The sequence below is a fragment of the Triticum aestivum genome, chromosome 7B, assembly GCF_018294505.1.
Source record: "Triticum aestivum cultivar Chinese Spring chromosome 7B, IWGSC CS RefSeq v2.1, whole genome shotgun sequence".
NCBI classification, from domain to species: Eukaryota; Viridiplantae; Streptophyta; class Magnoliopsida; order Poales; family Poaceae; genus Triticum; species Triticum aestivum.
In genome coordinates, this window is record NC_057813.1 from 504552585 (window position 1) to 504565995 (window position 13411).

Below are 13411 nucleotides of genomic sequence, written 5' to 3' on the forward strand. Positions count from 1 at the left end.
GTGTCTACCCAAGACAGATACTTTCCCGGCTTACTCCCGGTAGGCATGAAAGGCATACGAGGATGATTACCATCACAAGCATATCCATTTCCAATAGCAAAGAAATCTTCATTATGCACTCATGCGAATAATCGTATCATCACATAAAATAACGAATGCTCCATGTCAAGGTGGTGTTGTAACCGTATCAAACAACACACAAAAATATTATGCCAGGGTTCAGAATGCTTGCCTTCAAGTTGTGGAGAGGCAGGGTGCATTCCAAAACTTTTGAAAGTTGCCTTCTTCTTTAAAATCCTACTTTTGAAAATATTCAAATTAACACAAACTTTAAAAACAGAACAAAAAGTTTTCCTAATTATTTTTGAAATAAATCTTAAAATAAAGTAGGTAAAATTTGAGAGAGGTAGGAAAAAGAATCAACTCATTTGGAGTTATATTTAAAAAGTTATAGCCAGTCAAAGTTTAGTCAAAATTCTGTTTTTTAAATAAAACAAAAAAACAAAAAAACGTTTCGAATAAAAAAACACGTAGGAGACGTACTCTGAGTTTACGCCTTCACTTAAACCATGTGGACCGGTGCGGGGTCACTGACAATGGATCCCTTGGGCCCACTGGTCAGGTTTGACCGGTCGCCCGCGCCTCCTTCCTCCTCTAGCCGAACAGAGGCGGGGCTCCGGCGATCGACGCCGGCGAACGGAGGCTCCCCGTGGGGTTCTAAGGGCGGGGATGGATCCGCCAGTCCAGAGCGGTCCTCCCAGTGGTCGAAAGGCTGGTGCGGGCGGAGGGAGTCACCGGCGGCGAGCTCCACGGTGGAGGTGGCTTCGGGAGGATTTGGGGGTTTGGGCTGCGGTGGTTCTCGGTCGAAGCTGAGGGGCTAGGCAGCTCTGCAAGGTCGAGAGGAGTCGGGTGGTGGTGCTGGATGGACGGGGGAGGCCTTGATTGCAACGAACGGGACCGGAGTGCAGCGGCGACCGAACTGATCGGAGACGAGGAAGAAGGCTTCCCGCCGTCGCTTGCTGGCCATGGGGGGCACTAGTGAGATGGTAGGAGGTCGCCTGAGGGCCGGACGAGCTCGGGGGTTCCTTTTATAGCGCGACTAGGTCGGTTCCGACGGCGGCCGGGGATAAGATCGGCGAACCGCCGTTCTGTAGTTGCAGGGCGACGTGGCGGCGACGTGCGCTAGCAAACGAGCTCGCGGATGAGCTCGAGCTGCTCCAGAGGGCAGCTGGCGAGCGACGGTGGCTCGGGCGGCGCCATCCAGGGCAGAAGCCTGCCGTGGTCGGCCGCTAGTTGCCACGGCCGACCTGACGGCGTCGCTGTGGGGCTCCAGGGACGGCTCTGCAGCGAGGGAGGGGGAGGGCGTGTTGGCTGCGAGTGGGAAGGGACCAGAACGGGCGCGGGGAGGCGGCAGTGAGACGCGGCGGCTCGGTGCACGCGCGTGCAAAACATGCGCTCTGGGCGCGCCCAGAGCACGCACGCTGCATGTTTGGCAAAATGCCAAGGCATGCCAGAGGGTTCCAAATCACATGAGCTTTAGCAGGTTGGGGCTATAGACTACGGTAGAGCCATTAGACATGCTGGTTAGGCAAAGCAAGCAGGTCCAATGTGCAAACCAGAAACTATGTCAAAACTGACCATGCACACAAGGTGCTTGACAAAATGCTAAGGGCATCTAGGCAACTCTTGGGGTGGCCAAAAACTCCAGACCAGTGTCTCATTAGATGATGAATAGGTTGGCAAGATTAGTTTGGCAAAAACAGAAACTTGTTAGTGCAAGTTTTTGAGAAAACCAATTCTGGACAGAAAGTAAAGAGCATAGTTCCATGGACCAAGAATACTCCAATGGGTCCATTCTCCTGGACTTAAGGGTTTGGTTGGGAGGACTATAAGCAGGAAAAAGCTCATGGGCACTAGAGCAAAATAAATTAGGGTTGCAGAAGTAAAAGCCAATCTGGACCAGAGAGCAAAAGAGGATGATTTGTTCAAATTTTTCAAATAACACCCTTGGGTTTTTGCACAAAGTTGAATTATATACTCCTACTGACCTCCCCTAATTTTGGTGGAAGTTTTAAAAGAATATTTAAATAGGTTGTAGTGCAAAAGTGCAACTGGACCAGATTTGAAAACTTGGGGTAAAGCTAAAAATCTCCAAATGACTAAAGGATATTTTTGCATAAAAGTGATCTAGGAACATCACTTGTCATCCCCAAATTTTGGTGGGATTTTTAAATAAATTTATCAAAGGGTTGTAGTGCAAATGGGACCCTAAAACTTAAGAAAAATCATTTTTAAAAGAACTAAAGCTCAGGGAAAAATAATTATATAATTAATCCCACTGATAAAAGAAATGTTTCAAGAGAGGGTATACAAGCCCAACAACATTTTTGAAAAGTTTTTACTTGGGGCAAAAACTCCACAATATCAAAGAAAAGAAAGGGTCTAAAATCAAAAGATAAATCCAGAAAATAAAAATTTAATTTCCTGGCAGAAATTTTAATAAACAAATCATGGTTAAATTTTTGGGGTGTTACAGCCTGATGCTTGTCCCTCCTGCAGTGTTTTTAGTGCCTAAAATCCTCAAATATTCCCGAAAAAATCATACTAAATTTGCAGGGCATTTGGAGCACTTTTATTTTCGGACTATTTTTTATTGCACAGATAATTCAGAAAATAGACGGATAATACTATTTTTGCTTTATTTATTCTAAATAACAGAAAGTAAAAAGAGGGTACAGAAGGTTGTGCCTTCTAGTTTCATCCATCTCGTGATCATCAAAATGAACCCACTAACATGGTTGATCAAGTCTTGTTAACAAACTCATTCCGAATAACACGGAACCAGAGAAATTTCAGATAACACTAAGTTACCTCAACGGGGATATGAAAATCCCCAACAATAAGAATATCATACTTTTTCTTGATAGTAGGGATAGGAAATTCAAAATCTCCAAAAATAATAGTTGGAACTTTTTCAATAGAATTGATGCTATGAACTTGAGATTGTTTCCTCGGAAAGTGTACCGTATGCTCATTACCATTAACATGAAAAGTGACATTGCCTTTGTTGCAATCAATAACAGCCACTGCAGTATTAATAGAATGTCTACCAAGGATAATAGACATACTATCGTCCTCGGGAATATCAAGAATAACAAAGTCTATTAGGATAGTGACATTTGCAACCACAGCAGTCACATCCTCACAAATACCGAGAGGTATAGCAGTTGATTTATCATCCATTTGCAAAGATATTTCAGTAGGTGTCAACTTATTCAATTCAAGTCTACGATATAAAGAGAGAGGCATAACACTAACACCGGCTCCAAGATCACATAAAGTAGTTCTAACATAATTTATTTTAATGGAACATGGTATAGTTGGTACACCCGGATCTCCAAGTTTCTTTGGTATTCCACCCTTAAAAGTGTAATTAGCAAGCATGGTGGAAATTTCAGCTTCCGGTATCTTTCTTTTGTTTGTGATGATATCCTTCATATACTTAGCATAAGGATTTACTTTCAGCATATCAGTTAAGCGCATACGTAAGAAAATAGGTCTAATCATTTCAGCAAAGTGCTCAAAATCCTCATCATCCTTTGACTTGGATGGTTTAGGAGGAAAGGGCATGGGTTTCTGAACCCATGGTTCTCTTTCTTTACCGTGCTTCCTAGCAACAAAATCTCTCTTATCATAACATTGATTCTTTAATTGTGGGTTATCAAGATCAACAGCAGGTTCAATCTCTACATCATTGTTTTTGCTAGGTTGAGCATCAACATGAACATTATCATTAACATTATCACTAGGTTCATGTTCATCACCTGATTGAGTTTCAGCATCAGAAATAGAAATATCATTGGGATTCTCAGGTGTGTCTACAGTAGGTTCACTAGAAGCATGCAAAGTCCTATCATTTTTCTTTTTCTTCTTTTTAGAAGAACTAGATGCCTCTAAATTATTTCTCTCAGAATCTTGCTCGAATCTCTTAGGGTGGCCTTCAGGATACAAAGGTTCCCGAGTCATTCTACCTGTTCTAGTAGCCACTCTAACATCAAAGTCATTTTTATTATTTAATTCCTCAAGCAAATCATTTTGAGCTTTAAGTACTTGCTCAGCTTGAGTAGCAACCATAGAAGCATATTTGCTAACGCGGTGAAGTTCATCTTTAACTCTAGCCATATTATCACTTACGCGTCCTATCTCGAAAGCATTATTCTTTAACTCTCTACCAACATAAGCATTAAAACTTTCTTGTCTAGCCATAAAGTCATCAAATTCATCTAAGCATGGGCTATGAAATTTAGTAGAGGAGATTTCAACTTTATCATATCTATAGAGAGAATTTACCTTTACTACCGGTGTCGGGTTATCAAGACAATATGGTTCTTCAACAGGCGGTATATTAAGACAATGTATTTCTTCAATAGGTGGTAAATTCTTAACATCTTCAGCTTTAATACCTTTTTCTTTCATTGATTTCTTTGCATCTTGCATATCTTCAGGACTGAGAAATAAAACACCTCTCTTCTTTGGAGTGGGTTTAGGAATAGGCTCAGGAGTTGGCTCAATTGGTTTAGGGATTTCTTCAGGAATTGGCTCAGGAAGAGTCCAATTATTTTCATTAGTCAACATATTATTCGATAATATTTCAGCTTCGTCCACTGTTCTTTCCCTAAAAACACAACCAGCACAACTGTCCAAGTGGTACTTGGAAGCATCGGTTAGTCCATTATAAAAGATATCAAGTATTTCATTTTTCTTAAGAGGATGATCAGGCAAAGCATTAAGTAACCGTAGAAGCCTCCCCCAAGCTTGTGGGAGACTCTCTTCTTTGATTTGCACAAAATTATATATTTCCCGCAAGGCAGCTTGTTTCCAGAGAAGTAGGGAAATATTTAGCAGAGAAGTAATAAATCATATCCTGGGGACTACGCACACAATCAGGAGCAAGAGAATTATACCAAGTCTTAGCATCACCCTTTAATGAGAACGAAAATATCTTAAGGATATAAAAATAGCGAGATCTTTCATCATGAGTAAACAGGGTAGCTATATCATTCAACTTAGTAAGATGTGCCACAACAGTTTCAGATTCAAGGCCATAAAAAGGATCAGATTCAAGAGTAATAATCTCAAGATCAATAGAGAATTCATAATCCTTATCAGTAACACAGATAGGTGAAGTAGCAAAAGTAGGTTAGGGTTTCATTCTAGCATTAAGAGACTATTGCTTCCATTTAGCTAATAATTTCTTAAGATCAGATCTATCATTGCAAGCAAAGATTTCCCTAGCAGCTTCTTCATTCATAACATAACCCTTAGGAACAACAGGCAATACATAATCATTGGGAGAACGTTCATCATCACTATCATCAATAATAGCATCTTCAATATTTTCATTCCCCCTAACTCTAGCAAGTTGTTCATCAAGAAATTCACCTAATGGAAAAGTAGTATCACATACAGAAGTAGTTTCATCATGCATAGCAGAAGTGGAATCATCAATAACATGCGACATATCAGAATTCATAGCAGTAGCAGGTTAAGGTGTCGCAAACTTACTCATAACAGAAGGAGAATCTAGTGCAGAGCTAGATGACAGTTCCTTACCTCCCCTCGTAGTTGAGGGATAGATCTTGGTTTTAGCGTCTTTCAAGTTCTTCATAGTGATCAACAGATATAAATCCCAAGTGACTCAGAGAATAGAGCTATGCTCCCCGGCAACGGCGCCAGAAATTAGTCTTGCTGACCCACAACTGTAGGGGATCGCAACAGCTTTCGAGGGTGAAGTACAACCCAAATTTATTGATTCGACACAAGGGGAGCCAAAGAATATTCTTGAGTATTAGCAGTTGAGTTGTCAATTCAACCACACCTGAAGAACTTAGTATCTGCAGCAAAGTATTTAGTAGCAAAAGTGGTATGATAGTAATGGTAATAGTAGCAAAAGTAAAGATAAATGTTTTTGGGTTTTTTGTAGTAGTTGTAACAATAGCAACGGAAAAGTAAATAAGCGGAGAACAATATATGAAAAGCTCGTAGGGAATGGATCAGTGATGGATAATTATGCCGGATGCGATTCCTCATGTAATAGCTATAACATAGGGTGACACAGAACTAGCTCAAGTTCATCAATGTAATGTAGGCATGTATTCCGTAAATAGTCATACGTGCTTATGGAAAAGAACTTGCATGCCATCTTTTGTCCTACCCTCCCGTGGCAGCGGGGTTCTGATGGAAACTAAGGGATATTAAGGCCTCCTTTTAATAGAGAACCGGACCAAAGCATTAACACATAGTGAATACATGAACTCATCAAACTACGGTCATCACCGAGAAGTATCCCGATTATTGTCACTTCGGGGTTGTCAGATCATAACACATAATAGGTGACTATAGACTTGCAAGATAGGATCAAGAACACACATATATTCATGAAAACATAATAGGTTCAGATCTGGAATCATGGCACTCGGGCCCTAGTGACAAGCATTAAGCATAGCAAAGTCGTAGCAACATCAATCTCAGAACATAGTGGATACTAGGGATCAAACCCTAACAAAACTAACTTGATTACATGGTAAATCTCATCCAACCCATCACCGTCCAGCAAGCCTACGATGGAATTACTCACGCACGGAGGTGAGCATCATGAAATTGGTGATGGAGGATGGTTGATGATGACGACGGCGACGAATCCCCCTCTCCGGAGCCCCGAACGGACTCCAGATCAGCCCTCCCGAGAGAGATTAGGGCTTGGCGGCGGCTCCGTGTCGGAAAACACGATGAAACTTTCTCTCTGATTTTTTTCTCCGCGAGACGGAATATATGGAGTTGGAGTTGAGGTCGGTAGAGCTCTAGGGGGCCCACGAGATAGGGGGCGCGCCCTAGGGGGGGTGCCCCCCTGTCTCGTGGACAGGCCCTGGGCCCCCTGACGTATTTCTTTCGCCCAGAAATTCTTATTAATTCCAAAAAGTGCCTACGTGGATTTTCAGGACATTCCGAGAACTTTTCTTTTCTACACATAAAACAACATCATGGCAGTTCTGCTTAAAACAGCGTTAGTCCGGGTTAGTTTCATTCAAATCATGCGAGTTAGAGTCCAAAACAAGGGCAAAAGTATTTGGAAAAGTATATACGTTGGAGACGTATCATTATGCTTTAGAGACAGCTGCATTCACGTTAAATAGGGCACCATCTAAATCCATTGAGACAACGCCGTATGAACTGTGGTTTGGCAAGAAACCAAAGTTGTCATTTCTAAAAGTTTGGGACCGATCAAGTACTGAACGTACGGCACCTCCGAGTTCTGCACGTGTTTAGCGCGATAATGTCCTTCAAACTCTTGATCCATCAAAGTGTCGAGGAAGTAGACATGTTCTGTTAGCACGAAGGCATGGCGAGAATATGATCAGGGGTGTAAACTGTGGAGGGGGCGCCGCACACGGCTTGGAACAATTGATGTGTGTTCTAGCCCCCCCGGTATATAAAGGAGGGAGGGAGAGGAGGCCAGCCCTAGGTGCGCCCTAAGTAGGAGGAGTCCTACTTGGGGTGCTAGTAGGATTCGGCCCCCCTTCCTTTTACAGGAGGGGGAAAGGGGGAAGGAGAGGGAGAAGGAAAGGAGGGCGCCGCCCCCTCCCCTTGTCCAATTTGGACTCCTCCCTGGTGGAGGCGCGCCACCCCTTTGTGGGCTGGTGTGCCTCCCTCCTATGGCCCATATGGCACATATCTTTCCCCGAGGGGTTCTGGTAACCCCTCCGGTACTCCCATATGTACCCGATACATTATGGAACACTTCCGGTGTCAAAATACTACCTTTCAATATATCAATCTTTAGATCTCGGCCATTTAGAGACTCCTCGTCATGTCCGCGATCTCATCCGGGACTCCGAACAACATTCGGTCACCAAAACACATAACTCATATAATACAAATCGTCATCGAACCTTAAGCGTGCGGACCCTATGTGTTCGAGAACTATGTAGACAAGACCGAGACACCTATCCGGTCAATAACCAATAGCATAACCTGGATGCTCATATTGGTTCCCACATATTCTACGAAGATCTTTATCGGTCGAACCGCTATGTCAACATACATTGTTCCCTTTGTCATCGGTACCTTACTTGCCCGAGATTCGATCGTCGGTATCTTCATACCTAGTTCAATCTCATTACCGGCAAGTCTCTTTACTCGTTCTGTAATGCATCATTCCATAGCTAACTCATTAGTCACATTGCTTGCAAGGATTCATATGATGTGCATTACCGAGAGGGCCCAGAGATACCTCTCCGATACTCGGAGTGACAAATCCTAATATCGATCTATGCCAACCCAAAAAACACCTTCGGAGATACCTGTAGAGCATCTTTATAATCACCCAGTTACGTTGTGACGTTTGATAGCACACAAGGCATTCCTCCAGTGTTCGGGAGTTGCATAATCTCATAGTTGGAGGAATATGTATTTGACATGATGAAAGCAATAGCAATAAAATTGAACGATCATTATGCTAAGCTAACGGATGGGTCTTGTCCATCACATCATTCTCCTTATGATGTGATCCCATTCATCAAATGACAACACATGTCCATGGCTAGGAAACTTAACCATCTTTGATCAACGAGCTAGTCTAGTAGAGGCATACTATGGACACGGTGTTTTGTCTATGTATTCACACATGTATCAAGTTTTCGGTTAATACAATTCTAGCATGAATAATAAACATTTATCATGAACAAGGAAATATAAAATAACAACTTTATTATTGCCTCTAGGGCATATTTCCTTCAGTCTCCCACTTGCACTAGAGTCAATAATCTAGTTCACATCGCCATGTGATTTAACACCAATAGTTCACATATGTATGTAATTTACACCCATAGTTCACATCACCATATGACCAACACCCAGAGGGTTTACTAGAGTCAATAATCTAGTTCATATTGCTATGTGATTAACACCCAAAGAGTACTGAGGTGTGATCATGTTTTGCTTGTGAGAGAAGTTTAGTCAACGGGTCTGCCACATTCATAGCCGTATGTATTTTGCAATTTTTCTCTGTCTACAATGCTCTACATGAAGATATTCTAGCTAATTGCTCCCACTTTCAATATGTATCCAGATTGATACCCCTCTTAGGTAAGTCCTCTTAAGTAACTAAGGATAACTTTGACCGTTGTCCAGTGATCCACTCTTGGATCACTATTGTACCCCCTTGCCAAACTCATGATAAGGTACACAATAGGTCTGGTACACAAGATAGCATACTTTATAGAACCTATGGCCGAGGCATAGGGAATGACTTTCATTCTCTTTCTATTTTTCTGTTGTGGTCGGGTTTTGAGTCTTACTCAACTTTACACCTTGCAACACAGGCAAGAACTCCTTTGACTGTTCCATTTTGAACTGCTTCAAAATCTTGTCAAGGTAGTACTCATTGAAAATCTTATCAAGCGTCTTGATCTATCTTTATAGATCTTGATGCCCAATATGTAAGTAGCTTCACCGAGGTTTTTCATTGAAAATATTCTTATTCAAGTATCCTTTCATGTTATCCAAAAATTCTATATCATTTCCAATCAACAATATGTCATCCACATATAATATCAGAAATGCTACAGAGCTCCCACTCACTTTCTTGTAAATACAGGCTTCACTTTAAGTCTGTATAAAACCAAATGCTTTGATCACCTCATCAAAGCGTATGTTCCAACTCCAAGATGCTTGCACCAGTCCATTGATGGATCGCTGGAACTTGCACACTTTGTTAGCACCTTTAGGATCGACAAAACCTTATGGTTGCATCATATACAACTATTCTTAGAGATATCCATTTAAGGAATGCAGTTTTGACATCCATTTGCCAGATTTTATAAAAATGTGGCAATTGCTAACCTGATTCAGACGGACTTAAGCATCGCTACGGTTGAGAAAGTCTCATCATAGTCAACCCCTTGAACTTGTCAAAAACCTTTCGTGACAAGTCGAGCTTTGTAGACAGTAACATTACCATCAGCATCAGTCTTCTTATTGAAGATCCATTTATTCTTTATGGATTGTCGATCATTAGGCAAATCCACCAAAGTCCATACTTTGTTCTTTATACATGGATCCTATATCAGATTTCATGGCATCAAGCCATTTATCGGAATCTGGGCTCATATAGCTTCTTCATAGTTTGTAGGTTCGTCATGGTCAAGCAACATGACTTCTAGAACAGGATTGTTGTACCACTCTGGTGCGGATCGTGCTTTGGTTGACCTATGAGGTTTAGTAGTAACTTGATCTGAAGTTTCATGATCATTATCATTAGCTTCCTCTCTAGTTGGTGTAGGCATCATGGGAATGGATTTCTTGGATGAGCTACTTTCCAAATTGAGAGAAGGTACAATTACCTCATCAAGTTCTACTTTCCTCCCACTCACTTCTTTCGAGAGAAACTCCTTTTCTAGAAAGGTTCCATTCTTGGCAACAAAGATCTTGCCTTTGAATTTGTGGTAGAAGGTGTACCCAATTGTTTCCTGAGGGTATCCAATGAAGACGCACTTCTCCGATTTGGGTTCGAGCTTATCAGGCTGAAGCCTTTTGACATAAGCATCGCATCCCCATACTTTAAGAAACGATAGCTTAGGTTTATTGCCAAACCATTGTTCATACGGTGTCGTCTCAATGGATTTTGATGGTGCCCTATTTAACGTGAATGCAGCTGTCTCTAATGCATAACCCCAAAACAATAGTGGTAAATCGGTAAGAGACATCATAGATCGCACCATATCTAATAAAGTACGGTACAACGTTCTGACACACCATTACGATGTGGTGTTCCAGGTGGCGTGAGTTGTGAAACTATTCCACATTGTTTTAAATGAAGGCCAAACTCGTAACTCAAATATTCACCTCCATGATCAGATTGTAAAAACTTTATTTTCTTGTTACGAGGATTCTCCACTTCACTCTAAAATTCTTTGAACTTTTCAAATGTTTCCGACTTGTGTTTCATTAAGTAGATATACCCATATCTGCTCAAATCATCTGTGAAGGTCAGAAAATAACGATACCCGCCACAAGCATCAACACTCATCGGACCACATACATCGATATGTATTATTTCCAATAAGTCATTGGCTCATTCCATTGCTCCGAAGAACGGAATTTTAGTCATCTTGCCCATGACACATGGTTCGCAAATATCAAATGATTCATAATCAAGTGATTCCAAAAGCCCATCTGCATGGAGTTTCTTCATGCGCTTTACACCAATATGACCTAAACGATAGTGCCACAAGAATGTTGCACTATCATTATCAACTTTGCATCTTTTGGCACTAATATTATGAATATGTGTATCACTGCGATCGAGATTCAATAAACCATCCACATTGGCGTATAACCATTGAAGGCTTTATTCATATAAACAGAACAACAATTATTCTCTATCTTAAATGAATAAACGTATTGCAATAAACACGATCCTATCTTGTTCATGCTCAACGCAAACACCAAATAACATTTATTTAGGTTCAACACTAATCCCGAAAGTATAGGGAGTGTGCGATGATGATCATATCAATCTTAGAACTACTTCCAACACACACCGCCATTTCACCCTCAACTAGTCTCCAATTATTCCGCAATTCCTGTTTTGAGTTACTAATCTTAGCAACCGAACAGGTATGAAATACCCAAGGGCTACTACGAGCACTAGTAAGGTATACATCAATAACATGTATATCAAATATACATTTGTTAACTTTGCCATCCTTCTTATCCGCCAAATATTTGGGGTAGTTCCGCTTCCAGGGACCATTTCCTTTGTAGTAGAAGCACTCAATTTCAGGCTTAGGTCCAGCTTTGAGCTTCTTCACGGGAGTGACAACTTGTTTGCCATTCTTCTTGAAGTTCCCTTTCTTTTCCTTTGCCCTTTTTATTGAAACTAGTGATCTTGTTAACTATCAACACTTGATTCACTTTCTTGATTTCTACCTTCGCTGATTTCAGCATTGCGAAGAGCTCGGGAATCTTTTTCGTTATCCCTTGAACATTATAGTTCATCACGAAGTTCTAGTAGCTTGGTGATAGTGACTAGAGAACTCTGTCAATCACTATTTTATCTGGAAGATTAACGCCCACTCGATTCAAGCGATTGTAGTACCCAGACATTCCGAGCATATGCTCACTAGATGAGCTATTATCCTCTATCTTGTAGGCAAAGTATGTGTCAAAGGTCTCATACCTCTCGACACGGGCATGAGTCTGAAATACCAATTTCAGCTCTTGGAACATCTCATATGTTCCATGGCGTTCAAAATGTCTTTGAAGTCCCGGTTCTAAGCCGTAAAGCATGGTGCACTAAACTATCATGTAATTATCATATTGAGCTTGCCAAATGTTCATAACTTCTGCATCTGCTCCTGCAATAGGTCTGTCACCTAGCGGTGCATCAAAGACATAATTCTTCTGTGCAGCACTGAGGATAATCCTCAGATCACGGACCTAGTCCACATCATTGCTACTATCATCTTTCAACTTAGTTTTCTCTAGGAACATATCAAAAACATAGGGAGCTATATAGCGAGCTATTGATCTACAATATAGATATGCAAATACTATTAGGACTAAGTTCATGATAAATTTAAGTTCAATTAATCAAATTACTTAAGAACTCCCACTTAGATAGACATCCCTCAAGTAATCTAAATGATACATGATCCAAATAACCTAAACCATGTCTGATCATCAGGTGAGATGGAGTAGTCATTAGTGCTGAACATCTCTATGTTGATCATATCTACTATATGATTCACGTTCGACCTTTCGGTCTCTAGTGTTCGAGGCCATGTCTGTACATGCTAGGCTCATCAATTTTAACCCGAGTATTCCGCATGTGAAAAACTGGCTTGCACCCGTTGTATGTGAACGTAGAGCCTATCACACCCAATCATCATGTGGTGTATCAGCACGAAGAACTTTCGCAATGGTGCATACTCGGGGAGAACACTTATACCTTGAAATTTTGTTAAGGGATCATCTTATAATGCTACCGCTGTACTAAGAAAAATAAGATTCATAAAGATAAACATCATATGCAATCAAAATATGTGACATGATATGGCCATCGTCATCTTGTGCTTTTGATCTCCATCTCCAAAGCAACATCATGATCTCCATCGTCACTGGCTCGACACCTTGATCTCCATCGCAGCATCGTGGTCATCTCACCAATTATTGCTTCTACGAGTATCGCTACCACTTAGTGATAAAGTAAAGCAATTACATGGCGTTTGCATTTCATACAATAAAGAGACAACTATAAGGCTCCTGCTAGTTGCTGATAACTTTTACAAAACATGATCATCTCATACAACAACGTATATCACATCATGTCTTGACCATATCACATCACGAC